The 26,554-nt window shown below is 33.7% G+C and overlaps 1 protein-coding gene across 9 annotated transcripts in view; it reads right to left on the reverse strand.

Moving 5' to 3' along the window:
• The window catches only part of LOC111054844 (pleckstrin homology domain-containing family G member 5), a 322,094-nt gene that overhangs the window by 273,709 nt on the left and 21,831 nt on the right, over positions 1 to 26,554 (reverse strand). For 4 of the 9 annotated variants that reach the window (XR_005570947.1, XR_005570946.1, XM_039424916.1 and 1 more), the window contains exon 1: positions 3,405 to 4,752. The exons of 3 other annotated variants lie outside the window; for them this stretch is intronic. The gene's annotated coding sequence lies outside the window, so the exon portion shown is untranslated. Of the gene's footprint in view, positions 1 to 3,404; positions 4,758 to 26,554 lie in introns of those variants that run through there. 2 more of the 9 variants (XM_039424917.1, XM_039424914.1) reach the window with 2 other exon arrangements.

Below are 26,554 nucleotides of genomic sequence, written 5' to 3' on the forward strand. Positions count from 1 at the left end.
TTCTTCCTTTATCATAATTTCCTTTCACTTTTTTTATATTATTATTATTCTTCATTAATTTGTTACTCTAATGTTCTTCCTTCTTCATCATATCTTAATATTTTTCAATTGAAATGAGGTTATACTTTTTTGTCTTAGTTTTATATTTTTCAATTACTTTTCACTGAGTTGACTTATTATTTCTTCTTTTGTATATTTAGAATAATATTTCCAATTTATTATTATTTTTAATTTCGCAATGTATAATTGTAATTTTATAAATGCAAAAGGTTTTTCAAGACCTTGCATGTGATAAATAAATCAATCAATCAATCTCTCCGATGTAGTGTTGATGGTAAGGATGTTCTTGAGTATCATTTCCCAAGAATTGACTCATTGCCCATGCAGAGTAACCTATAAAGTTATATTGATTCACATAATATAATATACAGTACTTGTAGATTGTAATTATTATAAGTTGCGAATTTGAAAATCAGTACAGTAGGCATGAGCGAGTTCTCCAGCCCGGGGGGCTCACTAGTTATTGATTTTATCACTTCCAAACAATGTTTCATAAAAGCACAGTCATGACAGCAAATTCAATGTCAGTTACAAGAGAAGGCAAACTTTCTATGGGCTATAAAGTTCATGAAATGTTAATAATGCAGAGTACTAAAAGCAACATTTTATCTCATGACAGGCTACCATTGTGAGAATTATGTATCTTCTTCCACGACATCTACACCAAAAACTAAATTCAAACAATCTTCACCTGGAAAATAGTGACAGAAAATCTGTACCATTTCAATACATGGAATTTATGTTGATCCTAAACGGCCTTTTAATGAATAAATAGAAGTTGTTTTCGTTTTCAATGCCAACCTTTTGTAATATCGATAATTTTCCAATCGACCAAGCAGAAAGAATTCTTTGAGAGCATAGTGAGCTTTCATGCAGAGTTAACAAGCTGAAAACTATCCTATACCCTTGCACACGTACTATGGTATACGGTATACAGAGTATGAAATGTTCTTAAATCTTTAGAAGATGAAAGGCCTGAAGAGAAGTGATGTTTTTTCCAAAATGAAAAGACAGTCTATTAATAAATACGAATAACACTGATCAATAGGTACAGATCGGAACGGGAAAACGCTGACAAAATTCTGGAGGTGGCTGTTATAATAACCAACAGTTAAAAATCACGAATAAGATACAGTCGATAACATTTTAATGAAGCTTGAAATATTATACAATGAATGAATGAAGCGTGGGTCTATCTGAAATACGAAATAAATTGGCAATCATCCTCACTAGAATTCAATGGAGACAGAATTCATTCAGAACCTAACCACTTTTTCTCTTCAAACTTGAGTCAATAAAGTTCAAAAATGCCGAGAAACGATACTTCATGATGACACTTATTGTGGTATTTTTAAACGACTTCTTTGTCAAATGTTAAGGGATCTCCCTTCAAAGTTGTGTCAATAACCCAATATTGCTGAGAAACGATAATTAATAATGACACTTCTTGAGGTGTTTTAAAACGACTTCTTTGTCAATTATTGTTGAGAGATCTATTATTATTGAATAGCCCACCAGTGCCTTAGAGAATATTTTCTTATATTCCCACGCAAACGTTTGAAGAATTATCAATTTGTCCTCATGTCTACTCTTGCCTCTGAACATTTTCTTCTTTGAAAACCCTTTTTCTTCGAATAACGAGTATTTTTCAATAATGGGAAAAGCATGAAACGATTTAGAGTTTCTATGTGTACTGTTGAAGAACTGCTATCGATTACAAAATGATTTTCTCAAGAGCTTGCAAACATTGTTCTATTTCAATTTAATTTCAATTTATTGGAAAAAAAGAATCATTGTAGTGAATGTAGTTAATCAGTGTGGATGCGACAGGCTCACTGCCCAAAACCGCACACCACACAAAATAATAAAGAATAATAAGAAAACAAAATCAACTTATACAGAAATTAAACAAACTTCACAATTACATGCTAAATCTTCAAATAAAACACTAATTATTTATATCATTATATGATATTCGTATTGTACAATATAAATAATTTTAATTAAAATAAGAAAATAAGTTTAATTGAAATAAGAATAGAAAGAATAAGTTCAATATAAATAATAAAAAAGTCGACCATTTAAACAAAATTTAAAAATATAAATAAAATAGAAAAGAAGTAAGGTAAAGACATAATTATATTTATAGATAGATAGCAGAAGAAGAGAGGAGAGAGAGTGCTTGAAGTTAAAAATTGACAAAAGAACTAATATTCAAGTATTATAGAGCATGATTTAATAAAGGCATTCAAAGACGGATTGAAGAGATCGATATCACGAGATACTTTGTTGAAGAGTCTAATGGATCGATTGATGGGTGAGTTATAATCCTGCAAATCGTATGATTATATGATGCGTGAATATGTGAATTGATTGAGTCTACTGTATTTATTGTATGATTGAAGTTGATGGGATGATTATATGTAATGCGTGAACGTGTGAATTGATTGAGTGTACTGTATTTTTTGTATGATTGAAGTTGATGGTATGAGACAGTAATAGAACATGGAGGTAGGAATAGAATAGATGAGAGGCCGTATAATCGACGGAACGACGTATGTTCAGAGCCAAATGCGTTCATCTCTTGCCAAAACTGTACGCATGAATAACAAGATTCAGTACTTAACAACTGAAGTTTGGTTGAGAATATTCTCCTCTACAACTATGGAACAAGCTTAAGGATGAATTAATTACAAGCAATCGACCTCTGTACTGAAAATTATTTATTGAGTTAAATTTTTGTTAATAATATTCTCCTATGGTATGAGTTTGAGGATGAAATTGATGCAAACGACCTCTGTATTGCAAATTATTTGTGGAAATATTTGTTTCCAGACCTTTCAATCCAAACCAAATGGTTTATTAAGGTGGGAATGTAGGCCCATGTATTGTGAAATTTATGTCAAAATATTCTTTACATAGTATCATTCACTCTCAAATATCAGAACGGTCTAAGAAAATTGTCACTTCAAAATCGAAATTATTTTTCATACAAATTCGTGGAGCTAACTAGATTGATAAGAATGTAAGTTACAGACAAACCAATGTGAGAATGTACGTGAAAATAATCAAAATAGGAAGCGTACTATATCTTGAAATGAATTGATATTAATATATGATCTCCTGCATAAATAAGGTGCATAATTGGTAAGGTGTGTATACTGAATGATACCACATGGAGTGGAGTACTTGAAAATTATTAAAAGCTTCTCTATGAAAGAAGGCAACTGAAAATAAAAACTATAGAACAACTGAAAGCAAGTAAAAATAGAAAGGGGAAAGGAAAAGTTATAAAATCAATTAATTGTGAAATAGTCAGAAATGAAACAGTAAATTAAACAAACCTTTCAAATAATAGAAGAGTTCTTGAAGACACTATCACACAACATTCACTTTGGGGAGTAACTGAACTGAGCACACAGAAGATTGAAAAATAAAAACAATCTCTTAAAAATTAAATGAACACATTCACATCAATCTAATAATTCACTTTTTTCAATTTCCCAATTGCACAAAAACCGGTCAAAAACAAGAGATTGTTGAAATCTTAATGCAAATATGAATATTTTGAGAGCCGAACCGATAAAAGTAATAAAGTTTCACTTTGCCACGATACACATAAGCGTTACTAGAGCTGAGCAGATGTGATATATGCTTGCCAAACAAAACACTTCAACTGAAAACACTTGACAAGATCTTGACAGAACCAAACGAACAGTGTAATATGATATCACTTGAACTGATGCGGAATTTCGGGATTCACATCAAAACCTCACTGAAACCTGAGATGATAGTACGCTACTCAAGTAACAACCAATTCAAATGAACTGAAAAATGAATTTATTTTAAATTCAATCATCGTAAGATTGAAATTTGCGCTTTGCGATTGTGCTTTGTATTCTATCACTGTATTACTGATCAGAAATCACCGCGTTGATATGAGAAAATTTTAACTCATGGTAACTACATTGTAACTCTGGTTCTACTATTACTCTACGCTATACATGAATAAAAATCACCGCTTTGATATGAGAATATTTTAACTCAGACCTAGACTACACTGCAACTCTGGTTCTACTACTGTATTACTCTACGCTATGCATGAACGAAAATCACCGCTTTAATATGAGAATATTTGAACTAAGATCTACAACTGCAACTCTGGTTCTACTATTACACTATACATGAACGAAATTCACCGCTTTGATGTGACAATACTCTTGAACTCGGCCCACAACACTACACTGCAACTAAATTTGCACCGTGGATAAAACTGACTGCACGCTGACGAATCGCATCACTCTAGAATTGCACCATGAACAGAACACATGCTGGTTATGGCCTGAACGTGACTCACACAATCACGATAGCTCACACCGAGTCACGGATGGAAAATCGCGAACACGGTCGAGGGAGACCCGAGCTGTGATACAGCTATCACGGGATGACGGTTGATACTAGAAGGTGGTCGGTTGGTTGCTGCAGACGTCGAGATGCGAGCCAGCTGTTGTATGAGTCCCCTCGCACCCCTCAACTTACAATGCTTGCACCTAACCTAACCTCTTTACGAGATCGTCGCCAGATCATCCGCATCGACTACCTTTAGTTGCGGCTTGAACGCGCGCGACTCTATCACTCTCTCACACACACGCTCTCAAATAATAGTGTAGAAGTTGCGCTCCCTCTATCTCTCTCTAATTCACCTTATCAACGCCACCGCTTGCACTCGACTCGCTGCTCTTATCTACGTCATGTCCGATGATACACAACTGCTTGCTCTTCCGTTCTTATTAATTTTCGACTACTCGCTCGCTTTCAAGGTCGTCCTGCCTCTTCTGCGAAGATGATACAGCTGAAATCACACTCATATCTACAAACACATCTTCATGTTGTAATAAAAGGCCGGTTTATACTTGTATACATACCGTATTACCGTATTACATACATTACCGTATAAGTTTTACAACAGAGACAACGCACATGCGTCAACCCGAAGGAAAAAAGAGATGGGGAATCATGTGGCAACACTACTAATACTACTACTAATTTTACTACTACTACTACTCTGGACCCTTCAAGCATCAACCACAGCCATTATTATCCTGTCGCCTGTGATTTTCCTCAATTAGAATGATCAGAACTCGGCTCCTCTACTATTATCGCGCATCTTCAGACCATCTCAGTCGCCAGACTACTTCCATTCGTTCAGAGTCGGTTGTTGGATTGACTTTGTGCGAATTTCGCAGTTCAAGGTCACTTAAATTATTTTCATAATGCGAAGAATCAGTGATTTTTTCTGTGTGGCAATGCTGGAGGAATATAAGTACTGCAAATAACTCATGGAAACGTTGTTTGTTAAATGTTGGGAGATTTTGTTGTATTATGATGGAAATTCTGCTTCAAGCTACATTTTGAGAAGTTTGAAAAGCGATAAGGTTGAGAAGTTTGTGATTTGGAGAGTGATACCTACAGAGCTTTTTAGAAATAGAATAACAATCATTGAGTATTCAAAATTTGGATTGATAACATTATTTTTCACCTCTTTCAAAACGGTAATAATTGAACGAGCGTTAGCGAGTTCAAACTTTTGACTCATGACCAAAATCGAGGCCCATACAATATACTGTAATTATTACAAGTTGCAGATTTCAAGTACAATAGTTCATCATGAGCGAGTTCTCAAGCCCGGGTGGTTCACTAGTACAATATTCTTTGATGGAAATCATACTGTTAAAACACCATTTTGATCACGGATTTTTTTTTTCATTTTTTGCAATTCAAATATTGGTCGGTATATTGTTGAAAATTTCAATTATTAATTCCAACTAACTCAATGTGCCATACTATCTTACAGACTCCTGCATCGAATTCACGTGGCGATAGAAAACCTATATAAGATTGTTTATTCTATGGTAATGTCTATTAGAAATATGATAAGTTACGGGAATAAAAAAAAATAATTGAATCAGCTCTTTATATTAAGCGATTGGAGGAGGTACCTCACAAAACCAAATTTAAAGAATTTCCAGTTTTATAATAAACCTACTAAACCTCTTGAAATTATTATTGATCTAGGCTGAAACTTTGAGCAAAAAATAGTTGATTGTGATCCAACTTTCAGGTAGACTATGGTGAATTTCCATTAAAGCTTTCTAACATAATCACCCAGTATTAACACTATTAAAATACGCACAATTGAAAAAGTGAGGAATTTAAATTGGTGAGTTGGCCTTGAAATGAGGTCCGATAGTGAACTCTGCCAACAGAATAATGTTAATAAGCCCTCTAATCAGAAAGAGACAGAATAAACCGGAGTAATTAGCCTGCATCTGAATACAGCTTTCCGGCTTTGCGGGCTATTTCAAGGATGGACAGAACTACTCAACTATCTAAATACTATTGCAGAATCCAGTTTAATTCAGAATGTCAGAAAAATACATTTTAAAAACCACTAGAAACACAACTTGACAATCATTCAGAAGTTGAACAATAACTGTAACAAGGCAATCATATACAACAGGATGCCACAAATTTACAACATTTTGAAAATTTTCAAGTGGTCAACTGTAATTAAAAACTGGATTTAGTTTTAAAACTAGAATTAAAGGAACCTTTTGACTACAAATTGGTTATAAAACAGCACATCATTTGAATGTGCGAATTGGTAAACAGCATCGATTCTGTGAATCTAAAAATAACCCAATTCCGCTCATTGGTTTATCAACCTCCTACTTTGTGTATCAACATAATCTGTTCAATTGAGACGGAGGCTTCATTACATTATACACGTGACATTCAACCATTTAATCCAATCTGCATAATCCTATGTGGAGCTGTTATCTGATTGGTATTAATTTTGAGTGTATGTCAGATTATCAGAGATGTAAATGATATTCTTACTTGATTAAGGTTGCACTAAATAGCAGCTCATTAGTAAATGTCACGATAAAACCAGAATCGCAATGTAAAATGAATTGATTTTCTATGAAACGACTGATTGCTTTTAATTCAATTGATACGAATTGAGTGAAAAGTGAAACGAAGAATCCAAATATATTCTTCAAAGCATGGAACCCACTTTACATGGTTAATATATTATGTGCATGGTAACATAAATACAGGTGACTATTATGTACATAAACTACAGTAACTATATAACATGGTTATATATAACAAGGTTATATGTAACTATTAACATGGTTACAGTTATTTATAGTTATATAGTACTAAATGACCATGTTAGGCTAGTTTTACACTCATTCGGTTCGTTTCGTTTTCGAGAAATTCCGATAAGTGTGAAACGGTAATTCGGTTTGAATTCGGTACCGAATAGAAACCGCATAGAACCGAACGCCCACTTGACTCTAATAAATTCCATCAGGTTTCAATTCGTTGCTAGCGAGAGGCTACCTACTTTCACACACTTCGTTTATGAACGAAAACTTCGTTTTCGGCAAATTCCGATAAGTTTGAAACGATGATTCGGTTTGAATTCGGTACTGAATAGCAACCCCATAGCACCGAACGCCCCCTCGACACGAATAGGTTTCATCATATTCGATTTCATTGCTAGGGAAACAGGAAAAAACAAAGTCTTTTACACACGCTTGCCTTTTTTGTTTTTATTTTAACCTGATATCGTGATTATCTTTTTCAAAATTTTCCAAGTCAAAATCAAATGGTCAATTCATTTCTGTTAGTTAACAGGAACATTTTTCTCTCAATGAATAGTTTGCTAAAAAAATATGAAAGATATAAATCGAAACTCAGGGAGAATTTTTATTTTTATTTTTTTATTTTTCCACGAATATTACATGATTTCATCAATGGAGAGAAGAGATAAAGTTTATATACCATGTATTGTGTCAAAACAAGGAACAAATTTTCAATTCAAAAAATAATCTATCTGAATATCCAAAATTAACATAAAAAGAAACTATTCAAATAATTCATAATTAACTTTAAAATTGTGTTGTTCAAGAAATAACATCTTACAATTTAACACCACCTGTTATATTTAAATATACCAGCATGAACTGTGAAAATCCAAACACAGCTGTGTTTGAGAAGAAAATACCTAATTAGAACCGTACGAATTAAAACCTGACATGTATGAAAGCCTCATTCGTTTTCGGTAACGAACCGAACCGAACCGAATGCGTGTGAAGCTAGCCTTATATAGTTACTGTAACATTATACAAATTAAAACAGAAATGCTTGAAATATCTAATATAGATCTATGTCTCCCTTATTGAAATGATACTGGAGCTTTCCTAGAAATTATTCATGCTTACATAGAGACTTTGCAAATCAGTGAATATTCATGATTTAAATCGTACTTTGGCATGTTTTTTGAAGTTTAATAAGCTTGTGAATACTCCAGAAGAGCATTCATGATGCGATAGAGGAGTATGACACATCAATATAAATATGAATCTGAGTACCCTTTTTAAATAATTATTTCGTTACTAATGCGTCACTAAAATTTCGGCTACTAATGCCATTATCAAGACTTGATAATTGGATTAGTAGCCGAAACATGTAGTGACGAAATAATTTAAAGAAGATACTCAGATCACAGATTTATATTTTTATTGATATTCAAAAGTAGCCTTAAAGAAAAAATACAAGGAGTATGACTCAGTATGGGAGTTGACCACATCTCGCAGAAATTGCGTGAAGAGGTTCAATTGATCATAATCGATCAATTTCCCAGGAAAATTTGTAATCAAAATATTTCCATATACTGTATCATGGAATAGAATAATGGAAATGTATGCGACTGAATCAATGATATTTCGCTTTTATAGGAATAGATTTAGATAATAGGACTGTTCATGAAAGTGAAACTGCGTGTAGTTTCATGTGAGTCAAGTGCCTTGAAATGCTGGCCTGAGTTGAGTTTGTGGTAAAGGAGCGACTCGACTATCAGCAGGAGGCAAGCTGGATTCGCCTCTCAAGGCGAGGGTGCTTTTCTCTCAACGGGTGCCAAAGCGGTGAGAGGTGAAGCGCAGGAGGGGCAAAGACTGAGGAGGCCAGTCGAGAGGATTGAGCTCTTTGAAAATATATTCCAGTTCCTCTCACACAAGCGATAGAACTTGGAGCGATCTCTCTTTCCTTTCCTTAATGAGTAAACGTTTGAATATATACCGGCGAATTCCAACAATTGTGAGAAATGGAACAGACTCCATCATAGCCTAATGACTTTTCAGGACGATTATCTACCGCCTTAACGAACAAAGCTCTAAAGATTCATTCATTCATTGTTGACTTTGTATTATCGTCCTTTAAGTTGGCCGACTTACATCAATTGGAATAATAAATAGTTGTTCATTGTGGAAGGTGCCAGCTTCACCTTCTCAACAATAGGAACCACTTTAAAAAAGTATTATTCATTGCAAATGATACGCAAACTACAGTTTCTTGATGTGTTTCACTCTTCTACTTTCAACTCTCTTTTCCAATACATTACCCATGAACAAAAAAATATCAAATGAATTGAAGAACAGTACAGTATTCCTACCAGCACTCACCTCACATATCAATCAAGTTGAACTATCAAGTGCAAAAAGTATTTTTTGATGAGGCGCACTAAGAACAGATTTGAAAAAAATTCCAAAGATACGCCCAAAATCTGCGTTTTTCCAGCGTTTTCTCAGCTTTATCGAGGACAAATAAACAGAAAATGTTCAAATCTAGTACAGAAGCTCAGCTAGGGTGTAATAATGTTGTGTTAGAAGGAATTTGCAATAACGCCAAAGATACGCCCAAAATTAGCGTTTTCCAGCGGTTTTTTGCTTTTTCTCAGATTCATTGAGAACAAATGAACAGAAAATGTTCAAATTTACTACAGAAGTTCAGCTGGGGTGTAATAATGTTGTGATAGAAGGAATTTGAAATAACGCCAATGATACACCCAAAATTAGCGGGTTTTTTGTGTTTTCTCAGTTATTTCATCAAGTAATAGACAGAACATTTTCAAATTTGGTACAGAGGTTTAGCTAGGGTCTAAAAATTTTGTGATGAGGTGACTTTAATATTTCATCAAAGATACGCCCAAAATCAGCGTTTTTCTCAGCATTTCTGCGTTTTCTCAGTACTTTGACTTTCTGATGGAATGAAGCATGCTCAAATGCAGGCGAGCGAAGCGAGCCCGCTGATCTCATTTTTGGACGATCCAGTCGTGGGTCCAGGTGGCGGAGCCCCCTGGCTAGACGGATATGGCGAGCGAAGCGACCCTGACGGCCAGTTTCTTATATACAGAGTGAGTCATATGTATGGGAACCATATGTATATAAGTTGGAGACTGTTGTAAATATAATACTGTTACTTTAAGGATAAGTTATTGGTCAAATACTCTACCTTTTGACGTACAACTGAATTCCAACCCCTCATAAGGGGGTGATTTGAAGGCTGTAACTCGAATATTTCAAATGTAAACAACACCCATTGTGTGGCACACATCATTCTAAAGGCCTTTTCAGAAGAGAAAAGATAGCATCAATTAAAATGTCCTATGATATTTGTATCCAAAATGACGGCTGATTGAAGTTTTAGTTTTTTATAGAAATGAGTGAGTGGTTGTAACTCGAATATTTTCAACATAAACACCCATTGTGTGGTACATCATTTTAAAGGCCTTCTCAAAACTAGAAAGATGACATCAATAAAAATGCTCTATGATACTTTTATCCAAAATGGCGGCTGATTAAAACTTACCAATTATTTCTTTAAAAACTCAAACTTCAATCAGCCGCCATTTTGAATAAAAGTATCATAGAACATTTTTATTGATGTCATCTTCCTAGTTTTGAAAAGGTCTTTGAAATGATGTATCACACAATGGGTGTTTACATTTAAAATATTTGAGTTACAACCCCTCATTTATTTAAAAACTAAAATTTCAATCAGCCACCATTTTGGATATAAGGATCATAGAACATTTTTACCGATGCCACCTTTCTCGTTATAGAAAGGCCTTGAAAATGATGTACAAAACCAGGGTGTTTACATTTAAAATATTCAAGTTACAACCCCTAAGTCACCACCTTATGAGGGGTTGAATTTCAGTTGTACGTCAAAAGGTAGAGTATTTGACCAATAACTTATCCTGGAAGTGACAGTATCATATCCACAATAGTCTCCAACTTATTGAAGGGTTTCCATGCATATGACTCACTCTGAATATTGGTATACTATAATAGAAAAATTAAAATCAAGACTATCTAATAAGAAACTAAGGTACGGTTTCCGAGCTCGGGATTTAGCTAAGTTCTAGACTTTAAACAGCTGGAGTCAGGAAATTGGCTTTCCAAAACGGGGCGTAGTCGTAGTTATTGTCATAGTCACGTTTGAATTAAATTTCGAAAAACTAGAGAATTGAACACAAAATGAAATAAAGAGAAAATAATGTAAAGTTTCAGCATACGACTACTGTTATAAAAGCTGCGACTACGCCCCGTCTCAGAAAGACAATTTTCTGACTCCAGCTGTTTAAAGTCTAGGACTTAGCTAAATCCCGAGCTCGGAAACCGGCCCTAAGAGTATCATATCCTTTTGTTATCGTTAAAATATTTACTGGTTATACAATAGAAAACTCAATAAAACCACTACACTCCTTTTTCAAAAACGTATATTGCTAAACCAAGTAGGAAAAAACGTTCATTTCAAACCGAAAAAAAAGATCTCGTCCGAAAACATTAAATCGATCAAAATCATCAAACCAGTAGATCAAAGTAGTTTAGAATAACTACTCCTTTCTTGAGTTTAGGAAATACTTTGACATGGTCTGAGATACGGTTAGGTAATTATACTGAAGATTTGGAAATTGCAAGGATATGATTTCAAGAATCTTGTCTTAACGTTTTCTCAAGATCTAATGGAATTCAATGTATAACGCTTTATTCAATGAAAGAAAAATCATATTTCACTTATTACTTGTTGAGAACTGAGTAGAAAATAAAATCTAAACCTTCCATCAATGATTACTGCCCTCAATCCGAAGTCTTGTACTTCGAGAAGGGTGAACCACAAAAAGTTTTTCAGCTCGGTAAGCTCTCTTTTGTGAAGATGAAATTAAATTATTGAATCGACGAGGAAGCACATCCTCGCCACTTCGCCAAAAGCAACTTGGTTGTCTTTGTGTCTTCGGCTTCAGAAGATATTCCCAGTTCAATTCTCCAGTCATTTTGTTTGAGCTTCATTAACTAACACTGGGTTCCTCTCGCAAAGTTTCAACATGATCTAATCAACAATGAGATTAGTATTCGCTACTTTAATCAAAGAGTTTGTTTCCAACACTGAATGTTTGGATGGTTTTCTTCATTCAATGCTGATTCTGCATATCTCGAAAAATATTTCTAATCAAAATATGATTGAATTATTCTTAGGGAAGATAAAGTAAAGTTTTAAAACGAATATCTAGTCAGTTACTTCAGAATATTTGTTTTGGATTGGTTCCTCGAAATCACCTTCTTTCTCACCTTTCTTTTTTCATGCCTGTTCCGAACCTCTTCGTCTCTATAATCGGACCATATTTTCCTTGTACGTCCAAATGAATTGTCAATAATTTTCACAAGTAAATATTGAAGCGTCTATCAAAATACAAGTATCTTAGAAGTATATCACACTATGGCTCTTTACAGTCAAATTTAGTTCATAGATACTTTACGTATATTTATCGTTCGCATATAGAAAACACTTAGGCCCGGTTGTACATAAGTTGGTTAGATTTTTGTACGTGATTAATTTCATGAGAACCGTACAGAGAAGAACGTTTTGAAAAAACTGCTTCTCTGATTGGTTCTCCTGAAATTGATCACGATTAAAATTTAACCGGCTTTTGTGCAACCGGCACGTAGAGTATTATTTATGGAAATAAAGTGCTTGATTCCGTTTTTTTTTATTTTATGTACACGGAAGGTAGACTACTGATACAAATACCTCCATACATGCCTTCAACTACTTGAAGGATACTCCGTATCCGAATGAAAATCATGGCGCTATCTAGCGAAGAACGCTGAAACTAAGTCCATCCCTTCTGACGTCAACTCTATCGACTGACGAGTGCGGAGTACAAGTTAGTACAAAATGAGATAAGAAACAGATTTGAGTACTCTGTCATTTACAACCACAAATTACATTACTTTCAACATCAATTTAGCTACTAGTACACATAATTTATATTCTAGTGAGTAATATTTTATGCTTATTGATTAGAGTAGTAATAGTGGGGAAGCGCGCTAAGAATACTTTGCACATTTTCTTGATACTCTTGATACATCTTCTAGATCACCAGTTTCGTAGATTTTACATAAAAAACTCTGCTTACAATTCTGTACTTATTTATTAATTTATTCCATTTGATGAAAAATTATAGCTTCAACAATATTTTTTGCAATTTTAAATAAATAAATCAAGCATAAAATGTATTTCATATAACTTCTCTCAATTTGTTTGATTTAATTTTGAATCATTAGATCTCTTAACAGAAATAGTTGTATTATTCTATTCATTTTAAACATTATTGTACAAGGTACAATGTTGATGAGACCCTACAGTATGTTATATATTTAGTAGAATTTTATTGGTTGCATTTGAATGAATGAATTAAATTTCACAGAAATATGTTATGGTGGAGAACACTTCCACTCTATAGGCCTTCAACTTCTAAAGGCAAAAAATGATTGACATTGAGGTGATGGGGTTCTTAAAAGAAAAAGGAACAGATTTAAAACCTAGGTGAACAATTTCTCCAAATTTTCTCGTTAAAAATTTAGGGCTTCTAAAGGCCTACAACTTCTAAATGCCAAAAACATGAATAACATTAAGGTGATGGAGCTCTTTAAAGGAAAAGGAAAAGATGTAAAAACTAGGTGAACAATTTCTCCAAATTTTCTCGTTGAATATCACGGACATGATTATGATCAATTGACAAAATTAATACCAGAAGTTATAGGGTTCCTCCTTTTCCAATCAGAAGTTATATGGTTATATATATTCCTTGAAAAAAGTAGGTTCCAGATATCCTTATTGTTATTGGCTTGAAGCGACATAAGAGTTTACCTTCACTTTTTAATTGTTCATTATCTATGGATGAAGTAGGTTTGGCTAAAAAGTTGCCACGATATAATGGCAGTATTTGCTTAACATTGGTATTGTTATAATTGTCTATCATTCGACAAAGACGATAGTGCTGTCTTTTTCAAATGAACTAGTTCATGGTTTTTTTAAAGCTATCAAGAGAATAAAGAACCAATAAATAAGGAAATAAGAACCAGCTTTACATTGGGCCATAAGAATAAAGTTGAGCATTTGCTTATACTTCTAAAATATGGAGCATATGCTTCATTTCCTATGAATAAACGTGAGCAAAACGTTTTGCTCATTCTCATCAAAATAATAATTTGAGCATTTGCTCAAAAGTAAAAACTTATACTCAAAATTGTATGAATAAACTAGAGCATTTGCTCAACTTCTGAAGCAAATGCTTCAAAAAAGATGAGTCTAGTCTGGAGCAGCTTTTCACCTTTTGCTCATAGCAAAATGGCTCAACTAATTCGTGTAACTAAGAGGAAACTGTTAAATTTGCTCTTGAGTTCAGGAGCATGAGGTAAGAGTATATTGAGGTAAAGCTTATTCATATAAGAATGAGCAAATGCTAATGTTTCTACCTAATGCTCATGAGCGAAACCTTATGCTCCATGCTCATGAGCATATGCTCTGGTTTCATTCATATGTGTAATCTTAACCTTATTCTTTTTTGAAACATTTATTTGTAAAAATTTGGGAGAAAACAGTTTTGGGCTATGCCTGTTGTCTTCTCCCAATCATATAATATTTATTATAATTATGATTTGTAGTCGTCAATGTAATGAATAAATGAATATAGTATTAACGATTCCTATTCAATCAACGTGAAACTGGTTGTTTTAAAGACTATCAGTTGAATAATATGAATCTCATTATAGTACATGGTTTTACAAAACTAAGAAAATTACAACCACCAAATCACTTTACTATAGTCAAATAATTGTCATTTTTACATGAATAAAATATAGTAACCACAGAGACGTTATAAAACAAAAAAGAAAGCAAGGAATCAGACAGAAGTCATAGGTCAGTCAAATGTCATTAGAAGACTATGAATGCTTGGAAAAAATACGTCTTGTCATTTTTACATGAATAAAATATAGTAACCACAGAGACGTTATAAAACAAAAAAGAAAGCAAGGAATCAGAAGTCATAAGTCAGTCAAATGTCATTAGAAGACTATGAGAACTTGGAAAATACGTCTGATTTCATCAGTTTTATGAATGAACTCATCGATTCATTTCTTTTCAAGATAAGTTGAACAAGACCAGTGACAGAATCGTAGATGGGCTGTCACTTTTTATGGAATTTCCATCCACGCGTACTGACCGAATCATGAGATAAATTCGCTCTTCAAACGAACGAAATCATTCAGATCACGCCGTGAGCAATGAAAATAGAGTCGAAGTATCTGAGCGGAACATTTCCAAGCGATTGAGCAATGGAGTGGATAGATAGATCTGTTTCCACCAGACTCCTACGCCATCCGTCATCCAATCTATTATTTTATTGTGAATACATGATACTCCGCCATCCACTTATTTTATTGAGAATATATCATACAATTCACTTTGTTGAAGCATCTGGGGGAAGAGACCATAATCTCAAGAAATTGGTCGAGCGGAAAATGTGATCATCAAAAGATAGGAAAATTTGTACGAAACAGTATGAATAAATCTCGTAGCTTGTTGAACATATCACTGATTTTCTGCAAATACATTTCAAAAAATATTCTCCAAGAAGTATATTTCATGGAGTTTGTGTCAATATGTCCTGAGAATAAATTAATAAGGCCCGGTTTCTGAAGCACTTGTCTAATCTAATGCAACATTAGATCTATATTGAATCTGTAGGTTTAATGTTCATTAGATTTAATAGGTGTCCTAGAAACCAGTTCTAAGTCTACTATTGATTATTAACTTGATAGACCAATATCTGCTATTGATTATTACCGAGATAGACCAATATCTGCTATTGATTATTACCTTAATAGACCAATATTTTCAATTGGATTAGTCGAAACCCAATACAGTACCTCACATCCTAAGCGGTTAACAAAATATCACATTAGTTAGCAGACGTCACGGAGTGCAAGAGATTTTTAATTGATGCTGGACTCAAAAATCAATGGATTTTATTTTTGTATAATTTTAAATCGAGTTATAATCATTATGTAATTTTTTAGTAATGATGATTATTTTTATTTAATTTTTTTGTAAGTTGACCACGAATACTGGTTAGAGTGGTCAACTTAGTTCCTACTTTTTTTAATTGTAATTTGTTATGTTTTTTTTGTGAAAGGAATCAATAAATTTCAATTTCAATTTCAATGTTAAACACTCTTCGCTGTAAATAACAGTGTTTCGCGTAGTTAAATGTTTTTAGTGAGAAAAGACCTTATATGCAGGATACAGCCCGCTGAAAAGTGACAGGAATAAATTAATTTGAATTAAGGGAGAGAGGAATTTCTCGTTGAAATTTCTTCATGTCCAACAAGCTGTTTTCTCTAATTTGCTTACTACTGAATGCCCAGACATTTTCCAGCACTCTTGCTATAATTTATTGAGCCTGCTGGGAATCCCCCGTCTGATAATAGCGCTATTTCAACTTCAAAACGTTAAGTTTCTAAAAGTCATGCTTGAGAAAATTATTCAAATACAACGATAGTGAGGTCCACGTTAAAATGGCAGTGTTTGATTAGCAATGGTATTGCTATCCTTGTCTTTCATTCAACAAAGCGGATAGTGCTATCTCTTTCTCGCTTCCTCTGTTGCCAGATCGCCTTTTATTTAACAATGCAGAATTAATAATTAATTTGAAAAATATTTCATCTTAATTATGAAAATTCATTATTAAATTATTGAAAAATATAATTTCTTGCTTAATAAAATATTATACAAATGATTTGTGGAAATATCAGTCGGACATTGGGGAAGAAAGCACGATGATGAAATTTCATAAGACAATGGCAGCTCCACTACTACTCTATGGTAGTGAATCGTGGGTTACATCAAAGCCACTTGAGAGTAAAGTGCAGGCAGCTGAGATGAGATTCCTCCGCAGAACTAAGGGCTGTGACAGAAGAGTTCACATCAGGAATGAGGATATATGGAAAGAGCTGAATATCTTCTGCCTGAATGAGAGAGTTGCATCTTATCTTCAGCAATGGAAAGAGCATGTGGAACGAATGTCAGCTGATAGGCTTCCTCACTGAATTTCCAAGTATAAACGGGTAGGCAAAAGAGGCATAGGCAAGCCACGAAAAAGATGGCAATGATCATTATTTATTATAAAATCAAAACAGTAGATTGTAGTGATGCTTATGATGATATTAGATTAGATTATATTCATGTTATTAATTTATACATTTGTATTTATTATTATTATTTTTATTCAAATTACAAGTCGGAACAGGCAATAGCCTAATCCCTGTTTGAAAGAAAAAGATAGAATATTATTGATTATTTTAAAAGAGAATGAACAGTTAATATTACATGAATAAACCTGTATCAGCTACCGTCTATATAAGGCATTGACAAGACTGTTGGCAACGTTGTTCTCCTATCTTTCTCCACTGCCATTATAAAGCGAGCCTCACTATAGGATAAATTCAGCTACTGAACATCTTAACAAGCTACATTCTTAAAGAAGTAAAGAATTTGCAATTCAATCTTGCAATGAATCATATAATTATTCAATACTAATTCTGTAGCTACTCTTTCAACTTTTGTGATATTTTAATTTTTCACTGGAGATTACAAACAGTATCTCACTGGGGAGCTGGAAAAGTTACCATGCAGCAACTTCAAATCAATTTATTATAATACTTTATTTGCCTGGAATTGTAATATGAAAATTTACTGGAAGAATATCACAAGGATAAATGAAATATCGCTCACGAATTTTTGTTAGAAAAGGATGAAAACAGTTTAAATACAGAAAAAATAATAAGTTGGTCTCTTTATCGTATCTTTAATAATGGTATTTAAAAGTATTGGAAAGAACGGACAAGCCACTCTCTCACAACTCAAATTTGTTTGAAAATCAAATCAAATTTATGAAACTTATAAAAGTACAGTCGAACCTCTCTATAACGAGCCTCCACTTAACGAAATCCTCTACACAACGAATTTTTTCCTCTTCATTTCGGGTTCATTTCGGTAACTGTAATTTGTCGATCAATATGGAAACTAATCCTTGATTAAGGGTTAGTAAGCATTAAGCATTAGTAACTATAGTATAGTTCAGAGCTGGTTCTCGTAACACATTTCTGTAGATTTATTTTCTATGACTGTCAATAATAATTATTGGTTTTAATCCTTTATACAGAGTTGACTATCAATTAAACCTTGAAAACAATAAGCTGTGAGCACTGAGTTAGAGAATTCAACATTACTATCTAATAGTAATTACAACAAATTTGATACCCACATAGGAACTTAGAACAAATCAATAATATTCAAAGAATAATATTTCTTTGCTGGAACGAGCAATGAATAGACGTTTCATAGTGTATGACCTAGTGCCTTCTTGATTTTAACATAAAATAGTTTCCACCGATAAAATTGTAATATTATTGATAATAATAAAAAACAATAATAATAATTTTATTTGTACAGAGTATTACCATAGAGAACAATAGCCTAAGTAGATATCCCATGGTATAGGGCGTTTATGTCGCAACTTTTACTGTTATCTCGAGTCGATTATTGTCGATTTTTACTGTTTTGACCGGGTAAGAGTGTATGAACGGCACAATATGAGAGACTACCAGCGTCATAAAGCTTCAAAGAAAAGAACTACGTGGACTATCAACTTGAGATAACAGTAAAAGTTGCGTCATAAACGCCCTATACCATGGGATATCTACTTAGGCTATTGTTTCTCCATGGTATAACTTTACAAATTAGTTGAGTTTAACCAATTCCAACAACGATTAAATTATAATATAATTTAAGATTTCAAATTTCAATGATAGATTAACCCTGTCATTCAACCTGTTTCTTGAGTGTCAGCATCAGTTTACGATAGAGACAGTAGAGCTTAAATTTGGACTATTGGGGAAGTCACGCTCTGCAACACTCTGTAATGCTCGAGAAAAAACATGAATCACAAAAACCCACCTCTAGAGATTGGCACCTTGAAGGCTCAGTTTAAAAATCAACTATCTACTATACGTCTATACCTTTAAAAGGGGCAATGTCCTCATTCACAAACTCGTGAAAGAGAGTTGTAGATAATAATTTATGAAGAGAAATAATTTAGAGGCGATCAAAAATATTTTAATTTCATTCAAGGTCTACAAATTATCATCAGCTTTACATGTCTTATTCGGGAGTAATTAATATAGCTAGATAGATTTGGATAGAGTAGAATATAAAATAAAATGACTAAGAAATTGTCAAAAACCACAGATTTATTGATAGTTAGAAAGACCGGTTTCGGTTGTTACACCATTGTCAATCTCTGATAAACTCAGGCTATGAAATAGTCAAAAACCACAGATTTATTGATAGTTAGAAAGACTCTGAGTTTATCAGAGATTGACAATGGTGTGTAACAACCGAAACCGGTTTTTCTATCAATAAATCTATGTTTTTTGACAATTTCTTAGTCTGAGTTTATCAGAGATTGACAATGGTGTAACAACCGAAACCGGTCTTTCTAACTATCAATAAATCTGTGGTTTTTGACTATTTCTCAAGTCTTTTTATTTAATATGAATAATTACTGCAATATCAACTTCTCAACAACACAAAAAGAGTAGAATATATTTTAGAATATAATATATGCAATATAATTGTGAGATTTTCATAGGCCGATCCATGTCTATCTGGCGATAAACTAAGAGAACTTGAATAATAACTCTTATTCTATCGAAAGTATCATTGAAGTATTAATCAATTGGAGTAAAACCATTGAATTGTGAATGATGATAGTACAGTAACAGACCGACAAAGAAGAACGCAAACGTCTGCTTGCAGACGTCTGTGTGCCGTGTGCATTGCAAGTTTTTCAACAATCGAACACCTGACATTTTTCCTCCATCCGTAAAAGTCCGCATAAGTCCATATGTTGCTGTTTGCGTTTACATTAATGGATGCTAAAGTTGAGAGAAAATGTAAAACGGATATGATACAACATAATATACGATACAAATTAAGGTTTCTACATAATATTATTGTAAATCGTATAGATTCCTTATGATTCTTCATTAAAGTATTCTTCGAGAGACGTTTTATTGGTAACTCCAAAAGTTTTCCAGTTTTTGATGTTTGAAAAAGAAATCAAAAATTCAGAACAGCGTTCCTTATTGCATCGTCAAGATGATCTTATTAAACTGAGCCGAAGTTTGTTTATGAGGCAATTTTCTCAAGTGAAAGGCAACTCTGGGTGAGATTAGGAGGATTTGGACTGCACCAATAAGACGAAGGGTGAAGGGTGGTGAGAGAGAGAAAAAAAACGTTCAGCTGGCGAGAGGTGTTGACCCCTCCAACCAAACCTTCAGTCAATAGTCTGGAAAAGTCTATTTTTAGCCCTACAGTAGGAAAGAGCTGATATGGATATTTTTCTTCCACCACCTCCACTGCATTCCTATTATTTCTGCCTCAAAGCCCAACACTCCTAGTAATCAGCTCCAACCCCCACCACATTTCTCCAATCCTTACTTTTTCATCTTGCAAAGATCTGTAAATAAAGTCGGCTCGATTTTCTTCCTGCCCTACTGCAACACAACTAGGGGATCACTAGTATCATGTAATTATTATTTGACTCGGTACAAGAAATATTGTGAAGAAAGAAATTAACATTCACTGTAAAGTGTCAATACCCTACAGATGTATAGAATAGAATGACTTTTTTTATTTGTTGACGTGACGAAGTTTGGACAGTAATGTCCGCTCTACCACTTAACCACTTAATGAAAACACTGATGTAGATCAAAGTATCAATAAATAGTTAAATAGTTCCCAGGAAAAACGTTACTAGCGTCAAAGCGCCAAAATTTGAGTACTCGATTTTTTTATGGAAAAACGTTCCTTGTGCTCTTGCCTATCATTTAGTGACATATATTGATGAATTTTATAACTTTTACTAGTAGTTATTGGTAGGAGAAGTTTTAAAAATCAATATTGAAACGTTTTTTTAGTTCTTGTAAAATTTGAGAAATGGCCCTTTAACGTTTTTCCTGGGAGTCATTCAATTATGAAGTTCCATTTTTGGAAAAGTACTATCTACACTTTATAAATTCAAATGCTTTATTTTCTCCTCGATATTGGAATAATCAAAGAATTAACAAAAAATAATTGATCGAATTATAGAGAAAAGAAGATTATTCAGGAAATTAGCAATAAATATAAAAATTCGTACTGATGAATATTCAAATTAATTAGTTTCACTATTTTTCCACGTTTCCTATCTTTCCACTATGATTCCTGTAGAATTGGTGGGTAATTAGCCCACTAATTTGTGGAAAATTAGCCTAAAGCATTTATTAAATTCATTCATTGGTTGAGGAATCGAGAAGTATTAATTACATAGGGTTGAAAAGGGTAAAATACTTGAATAAAGAGGGTGGCTGAATGAATGTGTGTTTCTCCATTCAGAGAACAAATTTGAATCGTGAAAGCGTGTAAATAGGCCAACAGGAGTTTTTGACGCAGACTGCATTGTAATTCTTGGAGGGGATTCAATAAATATAGGGCAGTGATTTTAAAAAAAATATGGCGGAAGTGTCTCGACGACCTGGGTGCCGATTTAATGAATTATTGGGGACTGGATGACCTTTTTTCGCGGGAGTGCGAAATATTAGGGGTGTGCTAAATATTGGGGGCAAGTTGCTGAAACCGGGGATAGGGGTGATGCGTCATTTTGCTTTAAGGTGGGGGGAGCGGTCTCCCCTGAATTAGGAGGATACGGAATGAGCGAACAGGAATCTATCTTTATTTCCTATTTATTTTAAAGTCGAATCTCATACATTTTATAATAATTTATACACAATATCCTATACTATTTAACGAGCAATTTCAGTTTATATGTTTGTATGTCAAAAACGGCTATAACGATTCTCACGAAATTTGGAACATAGTAGGTTTATAAAATAAAAATTCGATTGCACTGAGTCTCATCCCTGGGAAAACTCACTGAAGAACATTAAAATTATATTATTCATCCTTGGAAAAACAGCTGATCATTTCGTCGCCTGTCGATAATGGAAGAGAGTCAGCGAGTGCCTGTGTGTGGGACAAAATTATGACTCAGCTGCTGAACTATTGCAATCAATCAATAAGTTACTTAGTGCCTGTTGCACAAAAGCCGGTTAAATTTTAATCCTTATTAATTCCAAGAAAACCAATCAGAGAAGCATTCTTTTTAAAATGGCCTTCTCTGATTTGGTTCACGTTAAATTAACCAGGATTGAAATTTAACCGGCTTTTGTGCAACCGGGCCTTTGTGAGGGAGATTTTTGCATTTTACTGGGTAGGGTAATAACCTCAATCCACTGTGATTAGATAGAACCTTTCTGTATGAACTATAAATATATTATACTACTACTACTTTGTGAAAATTATAAATAAATGATAAAATAAATATAAATTATAATTTCCTCCTTCGTAATAAATTGTCTATGCTTTTGTACTCCAGAGCGAAGTTCGGTCCCCCGATATTGATGTATTATGTTTGCAAACCATTATTGGAGAGTTACTTACATCATGTTAATTTTGTGCTGATGTGATCGGCCATCTTTATTTACTTGTTAATATAAATGAATCTATTTCACTTCACTTATCTCAGGCAAATAAGTTACAAATTGAGATACCCTCTTTCATGACTTATTCTGCCGTTTCTAATTGAGTATTTACTCTGAAAAAAATTAAAGAGATTCCCTCACAACAGAAGCACTTGTATTGTTGTCATTCCCATGCAAAAGTGGTCGCCTACATTCAGTGATTCAAATGAGTTTTGAGCTTCCAGCATTTTTAATAGCATTCGAATGCACAGCACGTACCACATGAGTACATTCATGATAATCAAGCTTCTTGAATTTGCATGTCATTCGGGAGTGTTTAATTTCCCTGGACAAGGCTTGAAAGAATCATTAGAGCAAGCTACAGCTCCACGGCTTCTTAAAGTCCTCATCTTGATTAATGCCTTCCATTGGGACCAAGAAACCTAACAAGACTTTAATAATTCAAGTTCCGTAGATAGATACATTGAATAATAAATAGTTATTTGTATATCTAGAGTGAAAAGTACGACTTTTTCTCCCTGTGGGAAAATGTTTTAAGCCCGAGGCGAAGCCGAGGGCAACAATTTTCCTGAGGGAGAAATAGTTATTTGTGCATCTAGGGACTAAAGTGCAACTTTTTCTCCCTGAGGGAAACTGTTGTCGCCCGATGGCGTAGCCGAGGGCGACAATTTCCCTGAGGGAGAATAAGTACTTTAGTCCCGTGATGCACACAACATTTTTCCTCCACCTACACCAATACCTATAACAATGAATAATTTGTATATTGAATAATTAAATAAAAGTTCGCATAAACGAAAACGTACCTTTAGATGAACGCTCTCGTAGAGATGCCGATGACGTTAGAGGTGTGTACTTTTTCATATCCACGTTAGAGGTGTGTACTTTTTCATATCCACCAACGGTTGAACATAACCTAACAATCGAAATAGAGCTACTTATTTCCTAGAGCTAAAATATTCCAAAGATCGAAATAGAGCTCTTTTAGCACACTTGAAATTTGGACAATATGAATGTCAACAATGCTTGCCGTCGTCGACTGCGGAAAAGTTCGCATAAACGAAAACGTACCTTTAGATGAACGCTCTCGTAGAGATGCCGATGACGTTAGAGGTGTGTACTTTTTCATATCCACCAACGGTTGAACATAACCTAACAATCGAAATAGAGCTACTTATTTCCTAGAGCTAAAATATTCCAAGATCGAAATAGAGCTCTTTTACTTTTCCTCTACCGACCACGACAGTGTTGCCACATTCCTCATTCTTCAATCGCGGCGTTGTCGGACTTCTTCCCATGTTAATCTTATGGGTTTATTTTTACTCCCTTGGGAGTAAAAGTGATCACTTTTCCCGCTGGGAATTATTTTTAGTCCCATGGGAGGAAAAGTAGTACTTTAGTATTCGATTCCAGGGTGTAAAATGAGACTTTTGATAGTAGGTGGAGGAAAAAGTATTTTTCGCTCGTGATGTACACAACATTTTTCCTCCAGCTATATTTTTTTATAGAAACTGCAAATAAAATCATTCTAATAACTTAAGTATTGGTGACAATGTTTCCTAACAACATAACCTAAAATCTAAAACTTAAAAACCGGTTGTCTGATTGGCACTGCCGATTGCGCTATCTATCGGCAAAGGTTGTAACAATTATATCAGCTGGGCAGCTACCAAAAATGGCTAACTCCAGATCACGCGGTTCAGATTTGAATTGCAAATCAAAAATATTTGTTGGCTGGTATTTTGAATAGAATAAAATATTTTAAAAATTGTATAAATTTTTATTGTCTACTAATATTAAGAATATAATATCATACAAACATATAATTTATGAGTTGATCAAATTTCTGGTTGTGGTATTGAATTCAGTTGACTCAATGACAGACACCTCTATTATGCTTTCTCATCTAAGCTTAGACCTTCTAACCTATTACCATGTAAGTTTTTAAAATAGAGATGCTTCCCATGTTATTTAAATGGAGTCACTTTTCCTCCCTAGGGAGTTTTTCTGTTTTTTACTACCGAGAGCGAAAAAGTGACACTTTAGTATTATGTGTCAGGGAGTAAAGTTGGTACTTTAGACAGTAGGTGGAGGAAAAAGATATTTTTATTGTTACTGGTTTCTAATTTTAAACTAACTTGATTTTTTCTCATACTAAATGTAGGCTATATTACACTATTTTCTATGTTGACTACAAACTACAACGAAAATCAACAAATAGGGTACCTATGTGTAGCATGAGTAATGCATTCCAATACATATTACTACAATTGGAATTTTCTATGAATAATTAATTCAATAAAGGTGTTGAGCATTTCTATTATTTCATACTTGAGAATGATAATTCCAGTTCGGATGATGATGAATAAATGGATGTAACTCATGTTGGTGGGGGGGGGGGAGGCTGTGGCTCAGCCAAAAGTAGATAATTAATGTTTGCAATTACATCAATGCCAACTGTTGTAACTGAGTTTGTCAATGCGTTTGACCAGAGGTTTCCATGTTAAGGTTGTGCAAAGGCTAAAAATAGTCTTTCTACTGGTGATATTTTTCAAAGTTTTTCGATTTGTATATCATCAAGCTATCAAAATAAAAAAGTTTTCTCAGAAAAACTTTTTTCCGATCATTGCTTTTTGAGATATGAGTGCTTAAAGTTCAAATTTTTGGGACAGAACATTTCAAATTCGGTAAGAAATAAATCCATAAAATTTAGTGGATAAATTCTTTATGGTATCGATGATTGAATAAAACAAAAATTTCCCGAAAATATCAATTTTTGATAAAGTTATTCAATTTACCAAAAATAACTTTTTTGAGTTATTTTTTGTCATTTTTAGTAAATTGAATAACTTTATCAAAAATTGATATTTTCAGGAAATTTCTGTTTTATTCAATCATCGATACCATGAAGAATTTATCCACTAAATTTCATGGATTTATTTCTTACCGAATTTGAAATGTTCTGTCCCAGAAATTTGAACTTAAGGCACTCATATCTAAAAAAGCAATGATCGGGAAAAAAATACTGAGAAAACTTTTTTATTTTGATAGCTTGATGATATACAAATCGAAAAACTTTGAAAAATATCACCAGTAAAAAGTTTATTTTTGACCGAGCGAAGTGAGGTCTAAGATTCAAGTCGACGGTTTGGCATTTCTCTTAATGTTTAAATGTTTATATGTTTATATGTTGCGCATATACGGCGAAACGCGGTAATAGATTTTCATGAAATTTGACAGGTATGTTGATTCTTTAATTGCGCGTCGACGTATATACAAGGTTTTTGGAAATTTTGCATTTCAAGGATAATATAAAAGGAAAAAGGAGCCTCCTTCATACGGCAATATTAGAGTAAAAATCAGACTATAGAATTATTCATCATAAATCAGCAGACAAGTGATTACACAGATGTGTGGAGAAGCCAGTTATTTCCATAAGGTCTATAGTTTCAATCAGGTACTTGTAGATGAGAATACTGCGTGAGGTCTACTGTTCACAGAACTACTAGTTAGCCTTTGCACAGCCTTAATACGATGAATTTCACCTGACACATCCAATAATAGGGTACTGGCATCTCAACATTCCCCCCTTTGAAACATTATTATTTTCAAGGAGCCTAGAAGAAACTATCAAAGCTCTGAAAACAGCACTGGCG

Source organism: Nilaparvata lugens, chromosome 3, assembly GCF_014356525.2.
Source record: "Nilaparvata lugens isolate BPH chromosome 3, ASM1435652v1, whole genome shotgun sequence".
Lineage (NCBI taxonomy): Eukaryota > Metazoa > Arthropoda > Insecta > Hemiptera > Delphacidae > Nilaparvata > Nilaparvata lugens.